This window comes from Protomyctophum bolini (assembly GCF_963924005.1).
Source record: "Protomyctophum bolini genome assembly, chromosome: 14".
NCBI lineage: Eukaryota > Metazoa > Chordata > Actinopteri > Myctophiformes > Myctophidae > Protomyctophum > Protomyctophum bolini.
In genome coordinates, this window is record NC_137875.1 from 2,473,873 (window position 1) to 2,482,677 (window position 8,805).

The 8,805-nt window shown below is 43.2% G+C and overlaps 1 long non-coding RNA gene across 1 annotated transcript; it reads left to right on the forward strand.

Moving 5' to 3' along the window:
• The first annotated feature begins 2,994 nt into the window (after positions 1-2,994).
• Positions 2,995-8,553, forward strand: LOC308328499. The gene is made up of 3 exons (XR_013965300.1): positions 2,995-3,240; positions 5,095-5,289; positions 8,488-8,553. It is a non-coding gene; the product is annotated as an uncharacterized lncRNA (long non-coding RNA).
• The last annotated feature ends 252 nt before the right edge of the window (positions 8,554-8,805 follow it).

An 8,805-nucleotide genomic window follows, 5' to 3' on the forward strand; every position in this document is an offset into this window, starting at 1 on the left:
CAGTGCAGCACTGTTGGCTGCTAATGAGAGGGGGGGGGGGGGGGGGGGAGTTGCACCACTCAGTTCATACGGGTGTGATTTTTAGATGATGTAAAAGCTCACTTACAATTTACAATTTAGGCATTTAGCAGACGCTCTTAATCCAGAGCGACTTACATTAAGCAAAAACAAAAAAGCATGGGAATACATACATAAAAAGCTGTTATCATGAAACATGCGTAAGCTAAGAAAGTGGAAACAGTGGAATATCTATATAATGAAACTATACATATAAACTATACATATATACTACTATGCTATACATATGTTACGTACTATGACGTGCTATGACCACATACAATGCAATTATAGTGCTGTCAACATAACATGCTATAAGTCTGTATCAAATGCTACCTAAGTCTACAGAAATGCACTTAAGCTCAACTTAATTGAATTAACTATTTCATTTTTAAATACATATCCTCTCTCAAACTTATGCCAGTGTGCCAGTGACCACCCTCCCCTGTGCCAGTGACCACCCTCCCCTGTGCCAGTGACCACCCTCCCCTGTGCCAGTGATCACCCCCCCCTGTGCCAGTGATCACCCTCCCCTGTGCCAGTGATCACCCTCCCCTGTGCCAGTGATCACCCTCCCCTGTGCCAGTGACCACCCTCCCCTGTGCCAGTGATCACCCTCCCCTGTGCCAGTGATCACCCTCCCCTGTGTCAGTGACCACCCTCCCCTGTGCCAGTGATCACCCTCCCCTGTGCCAGTGACCACCCTCCCCTGTGTCAGTGATCACCCACCCCTGTGCCAGTTACCACCCTCCCCTGTGCCAGTGATCACCCTCCCCTGTGCCAGTGATCACCCTCCCCTGTGCCAGTGACCACCCTCCCCTGTGCCAGTGACCACCCTCCCCTGTGCCAGTGATCACCCACCCCTGTGCCAGTGACCACCCTCCCCTGTGCCAGTGATCACCCTCCCCTGTGCCCGTGATCACCCTCCCCTGTGCCAGTGACCACCCTCCCCTGTGCCAGTGATCACCCTCCCCTGTGCCAGTGATCACCCTCCCCTGTGCCAGTGATCACCCTCCCCTGTGCCAGTGATCACCCTCCCCTGTGCCAGTGATCACCCTCCCCTGTGCCCGTGATCACCCTCCCCTGTGCCAGTGACCACCCTCCCCTGTGCCAGTGATCACCCTCCCCTGTGCCAGTGATCACCCTCCCCTGTGCCAGTGATCACCCTCCCCTGTGCCAGTGATCACCCTAGGTCACATTAAGTTTAGACTAGTGGTTTTCAACCCTGTTCATTATCAAGGTCCATTACATGTATTCAGCATTTGAGCCACAGACCATTTGACGACATTAAGCCTCTCAGACACAAAACCAAAGAATACTCTGTTTGTTGTTGGATAGGATTCTGTCCACAATTCCATGTGTACCAAAGGAGAGATAACAGGAACAATTATATTAAAATACTGTAACTCTTCAGAGCATAAACTGAACCAGGGAACACCTGGAACCCCCTCACGGACCACTGGTGGTCCCTGGACCACCTGGAACCCCCTCAAGGACCACTGGTGGTCCCTGGACCACCTGGAACCCCCTCAAGGACCACTGGTGGTCTCTGGACCACCTGGAACCCCCTCACGGACCACTGGTGGTGTCCCTGGACCAGAGGAAGAAGCCCTGGTCAGTGATCTGTTATGTTTTATTTTGTTTTTTTTCTCTTAATAAAGTCTGTTCCTAGTGTTCCCTTGTAAAGCGCTTTGGGTATTTAGAAAAGCGCTATATAAATCTGAGCTATTATTATTATTATTATTATAATAGTCTGGCCAGGCTAATTCTATTGCACAATATCACATGTAATTGATTTAATTTCATCCATAATTTAACTGTTAACCTTTTTTTTAATCACTACAATCACTAATATAAATATACTGCATGCTATCCTGACATCTATGACATCCATGACTGATGTTTCCAACGCCCCCAATCCAGGTTCAGACAGACAGTCAGTGGGGAAGATGGCTGAGGAGATGTTGGTGACAATAGGAGGCTCCAGGCGCTGTGGGTTGTGCTATAACTAGTGCAATAGTGTTTATTTTATTGTGTTATTATTTTTGTAGGCCTACAAGATATCAAACTAATCTCAGCTAGATTATAGTCACGACTGTAGGCCTACCGTTTTTTTTTTTTTTTAATTACGGATATTATAAATGGAACAATATTGCCTGAGTCTACATGGTCTGTTGTGTTGTTAACAATTAAACACATTAAAAGGATATCAATCATAATATATCAAGATGCGCGCGGCAAAGAAGCCTATTAAAACATATCACTTCCATGCAGAGTGGGAAGCAGATTATATTTTCACGATGTCGCATTCCAACTTCGTTTTCCTTATATGCAAAGTCAGCGTCTTTGCAAAGAAAGGAAACATGGAGAGGCAGTTCACATCTCTGTGTGTTGTTTCATGGCTTATTGATGAGAAAGTAAGATACTCTGTGTGTTGTTTCATGGCTTATTGGTGGTGTGCTCTTTAAACGAGAGGGTTTATTGTTCCTATAAATAAAGAATGTCAATCATCAATCACTATCCAAGTATTCAGTAACATTCATTATATTCCTGAATGAAGCTAGTCGAAGACAGTCCATTCATTCATCCTTACATGTATTCAGTATAACAGTTACACCGCTCCTCCACCAGGTGGCAGCAGAGGCAGCGGCGCATGCTCGGTGTGCAATGGTCACACATAAACTTCCGGTTCGTAACACGTCGGTTGAACCGGAAGTCGATGCGTGTTGTGTGTTGTGGCGGAATCGGAGACAAGCTCTTTGTTGTTCGTCATCTAGAGAAAAGAGACATTTTCCACATTCTATAAGTTCTAATTATATTTAACAGCGTAACGTTTAACGGCCAGATGTATGGAGAACCGAGATGACTGGAGACGACGATGGAGGGCTCGTCTGAGGACGACGTAGAGAGAGTTTATCACCCTGAGCTGGAATCGACCCCCGATCTCCAACTCTATGGAGCAGCCACGCCAGGAGAGCTAGCTCAAGGTACGGCCGGGTCCTAACAACTGAAGCCATCTCCGTCTCGGGACTCCAGCGGTGTTTCCTCCTTAATTCAGCCCAGCTTCGAGTTCCATTTTTCGGCGTTGAAGCCAAGGAAACAGCGGTAGTTTGGAAGAGAGTCTCTTTGGTGTAAATGTCTCCGAAACGAGTCAAATGGAGGACATTTGACACACTATAGCCTGTAAGTTATAAATAGCCTATATTTAGTACACATTCTATATTACAGTAGGAACAGAAACATTTACACATTATATAAGTTTAATTACATTAAGTCGGTTATTCGGTGCCACTGAAATGTGACGACCCGAAATCATCTCTGGGATCCAGCCGTATTTCCTCCTTCATTCAGTCCAGCTTCGAGTTAAATTTGTCGGCGTTGAAGCCAAGGAAACCGCGGTAGTTTAGAATAGTATTTTTGGTGTAAATGTCTCCGAAAGGAGGTAAAGCGAGTCAAATGGAGTCTGTACGGCCGAAGATACATGAACACATGACGTCCTTGGGAGAGGACATATTGTGTGTTTTGGACAAACAGCAGCGTGGTGCTGATGTTTGTTGTGTTGATGATCATGTCAGAGTGTTTGTGCTGGAACGCCTCCGTATGGCCGCGGCGTGGATGTGCAGCCTCTTCCAGAGAGAGATGGAGACACTAGAAACTCTGCTGGAGAAACAAAAAAAACTGCTGGACATTGATTTTGATATGGACATCGATCTACACGCTGCAGGTATGTGTTAGACACAACACTAAACCACACACACACACACACACACACACACACACACACACACACACACACACACACACAAGAGACTTACAGTAAGCAAGCACAAAACATGGTAATCCATAGCTCTATAGGACTCCAGGAAGACTAGAGGCTCAGTCATGTGTCTCTAATGGGGATCCTTCAATAAACATAAACATAAACATATAGCCTCTAATGCGTTGCATAATTGCATTTACTCTCAACTTCCGGAGCTCGCATGAATGCAGACTAGCCTCTCATCTTTTGCCTAAATAAAAAGAACGTTTGCTACTCACAAAAACAAAGACTGGTTGTGTCATTAGTGGAAGCACTCTGAGGCCCCCACCACACGTATAAATGGTACTTTTTGGCTAAAAGGGGATTTTGTTTGGCTAGAAAGGGCCAAAAGGGGTCTGCATTCATTGCGAGCCCTGGCCCTTCGGGCCGCTCATCCCAGAGTTACGTTACAGCGCAATATGGGAAGAAGGAAATTGCGGGAGTTGACAGACTCCACATGTAGTAACGGATGGGTTATTGGTTAATATTATGTGTTGTTGCACACACGCACACACACTCACTCAATCACTGTGTTGTTGCGTGCACACACACTCACTGTGTTGTTGCTCGCGCACACACACTCATACACACACACAGTCACTGGTTACTTTGAATCCGTGGTGGGACTGGGAAAGAAATAATGCGCGGAAGAACTTGGCATCCGATGATTGTTGCGATGAGAGGTGGTGTGTGTGTGGCTGGCTGACCATCGTATTCGACACACGTACACCCTGGGTAAATAGCAGTGATGGGCAAGCTACTTGGAAAATGTAGTAAGCTACACTACCAGTTACTCTCTATTAAATATAGCTCAACTACAACGGAAGCTATCCCCAGAGAATTGCAGGCTACACTATAAGCTACATGGCAAAAGTTGCTAGCTACATGGACACTACTTATGGGACTCGATTAAAATTTTTAATCTAATTAATTAGAGGCTTTGTAATTAATTGATGTTGATTAATCACATTTTAAACGCATATCAATATTCGACCTGAGAACAGTGAGAAACCTTTTTTTTATGTTTGTTTTTTTGTATCCCAGTGAATCAATGAATAGTGACTATGGAATTCCACTAATTTTCAACATTTTACTGTCATTAATATACCTTAGAGTTGTTGTGTGGAAATAATAAAAATGTCCCCCCATTCTTTGTTGCCTAGAACTGGAAGTAAGTGTCTATATGAATAGTTAGCTGATGCTAAACTCTTCTCTCCCCCTTCTGTCTGTGTGTAAAGAGGTTTCATCTGAATATGAGAAGTGGAGATCCAGTCTGATCCAGGATGAACCACAACCTCCACAACATCAGAGGAGATCCAGTCTGGTCCAGGTGGAACCACAACCTCCACACATTAAAGATGGACAGGAGGAGGAGTTTGATGTGTCATCATTGACCTTACTAGACTGGGAGATGAGCTGTGCCACTCTCGCAGGTATATAAAATCAAATATCACTTTATAGATTATAATCTAACAAGCGACATGTTATGACCTGCTGATTTCTGCCGAGTTCCTACCGCAGGCGTGCATTAATAGCGACTTTAAGCAACGACGGATACGGCAGTCGGCTATGGCAACCGGAAATGGATCAGTGCTCGATAAGTTAACCTGCTCTCCGTCGCAGCCCTTTCTACTACGGGAGAACCTACACTTATACGTAGTGTCTACAACGCCATGTCATAACCATGTTTATTGAAATTGTAGCTGCCTGTCATACATTTGCACCGATTGCTCCATCACCTCTCTTATGCTGTGTAATGTGTTGGCATGCTCTGAATGAAGAAATAACACTAATACCATGTCATATTAACCCATTTAGGCCTGACGTCGAAATTTATAAAATGTCTTCTAAATTATGACATTTTCACAATTCTTTCAAAAATAGCAGACCTACAAGCTCGTAGAGCGCCACTCGGTGGCGCGCTATGAGCTTGTAGATCTGCTATTTTTCAATAGCTAAATTATAACATAATGTTTAAAACACCAAAAGGGGTTCCCGCCCAAAATGGGTTAACCATGTTTATTAAAACGGTTTTAGAATAACACAGATTGCTCCAGCACCTTCCTTTTTCCACTGCTGATCATGTCCAGCGCATGTAAGAATTAAGCAATATCGGCAAGTTAGCTGACGCGCGACGGGGTGTTTTAAAAATAATAATAACTAGAACTGCACTCTGTCGAGTGCCTACTTGTTGCACACTAGTAGGCCATACATGGCCTACTAGTGCGCAAGCAGAGCGCGCAAGTACTGTCGACCGCTACAAACTGTCTTGCTACCTACCTACTTTATGCATGTAAAAAAGTAGTATTATGAAGTATGGTACAAGTTTCTTTCTATAAAAGAAATTCAGTTTTATCGATTTAGAATTATTCTGGATCTTTTTAGTTTCTCAAAGAAAAATAAATCATTGATATCCGATGAAAAAAAAGGTATATAAACTGAAATAAAATATGTTATCACGTATACAGTATAATTATTTAATTATTTATTTTAAATTGTCAATTGCTTTAAATTTACTTAATCTTGGACTATAGTGATATTAATACTAAATGCCTCTGTGTATATGTAATTTGTAAGTTTATTGTTGCGGTATACTGTTAGTTTGCGTCACTTTTGATGCGTATGCACAGTCCCAGCATATGACGTCAGGGTATAACTGGTATAACTACCTCTCAATGATGACGTAATAAAGATGTGGATTAAAGGACCCAATGCCAGAGTGTAATTGGTTTTCGATGGTAACGTAATGACGATATGTTTTAGTGTCGGGAGGATTAAAGGTAATGCTCCTATGTATACATACATACAAACTGGCACCATTGCCGTATCAGTACGTCATTTCCTGGGACGGTGCATCGAATATCGTCCTGGGCGAAACTAGTACTTGCACGCTCTGCTTTCACAAGTAATAATATATTTTTTAATGTTTGACACATGCTGCATGGAAGCGTCACCATGGCAACCAATGTCGCCGTCACCGGAGGCTGTTTGCTTTACGATTTTGACAGCTACGGCGTGGGCGTCATAGCCGCCGTACTTCCGCGTAGCGGAGCCGTCCTGAAAACAGTCATTGCCAAAGACGATAAAGAACACCCTCTCGTGTAATATTGCTTAATTCAGCTATTGCTTACGCCTGCTGTCAGCTGGTAATGTGTCAAAATCAAATGACTGACAGCTGTCACACAGTGTGGTACAGACTCAGAGCACCCTGCCACCGCCATGTTCAAAATGCACCGTCCCGGAACCGTCCCAAAATACAATTTGAACCGTCCCGAAGTAAATGTATACCGTCCCGGGATTTTTTTTACAAAAAGCACCACTCAAATTGTGAAATTAATAAAATAAAGGTAAACCAAACAAGTGTCAAAAATAAGTATATACCAAAGCAAAGTAAATAAAACAAATCAACTTCAAACAAAATAATTGAAGTTAAAACCAACAAGTGTCCCCGGCAGTTACAGTATTCCTATTGTAATAGAAATACAATTAAGCCAAACAAATAATGTACTGTATTGAATACATGCAGTACATTAATTGTTTGGCTTCATGTTTCTTCTGTAGATAGACTGATTTAGTCAAAATGCTCCCAGATGAAAAATAGGGCTTGGTTAAAAATGTTAATCGAATTAATCAGAGGCTTTGTCATTAATTAATCTAAATTAATCACATTTTAATCGCATATCAATATTCGACCTGAGAACAGTGATTTTTATTTTCAAATGGATTTTGTTATTTTGGTGTAGGCTACTTGATCAAGACCAACAGATAACGTGCAGCAATGCAGGTATATGAATACTCAAATGTCTATTACATGGTTGGCATGAGAAAACAAATAAAAACAACTTTATTAGGGGGAATACTAAGACGAAGGATCAATAAATAATAATAATAAATACAATCAATAAATACTGTGGAATGAGAGCGTTTTGGTTTTGGGGTGTGCACTCCACAGTGTTGGGGCAGCAATTCCAGAACAATCTGAGCATTATAAAACATCTGTTGCTTCAGATGATTATACCAACATATTATTTAATGTCGATGCCAGCTAGCAAGCCTAGCATGGAAGCTAACGTTAAACGTTGGTGTAGTGTAGCCCCATGGGACCTTTCTGTGGCACACAACCATGGTCTTATCCACGCTTCCAACCGATAGTTTTTCAATCTAAATGTCTCATCCACGGGGCAAAAGCAATATAATTCCTATGATTCCGTTGGGTGAATGTAGTGTGTGCGTTGTTGTTGTTGTCAACGGGAGGACAGAGCATTGGTTGACGGCACGGCAAATTCTCATGCTGCTCATGGCTGCACACGAAATGCGCATTTTCAGTGTAAAAACTCCTCTCGTCCCGAAACCGTCCCGGATGAGATACATTTACGTCCCAAATAGATATTTTACAGTCCCCGGGACGTCGGGACGCCGTTAATCTTGAGCCTTGCACACGTGTGTATGTGATAGCTCCGCCCACAGAGGTTGTCATATTAAAACATATAGGGGGAGGTTTGTGCGCTAATTATACGTCACACTTACGAGTACGACACACATCAGCGTTTATTTCATTGACTGTCAAGGGTTCCAGCCTCCAGGAAGAAACCCTCCATCTTTAAAGTATTTATTGTATTCCTTCATTCTAGAGCAGTGTGTGGAGTCCAGTCTGCAGGTGAAGATCAGTTCTCCAGCCACGACTGGTTCTATTAAACAGGACCACCTTGAACAGGAACCTGAAGACCACCTTGAACAGGAACCTGAAGACCTCCTTGAACAGGAACCTGAAGACCTCCTTGAACAGGAACCTGAAGACCACCTTGAACAGGAACCTGAAGACCTCCTTGAACAGGAACCTGAAGACCTCCTTGAACAGGAACCTGAAGACCACCTTAAACAGGAACCTGAAGACCACCTTGAACAGGAACCTGAAGACCACCTTGAACAGGAACCTGAAGACTACCTTA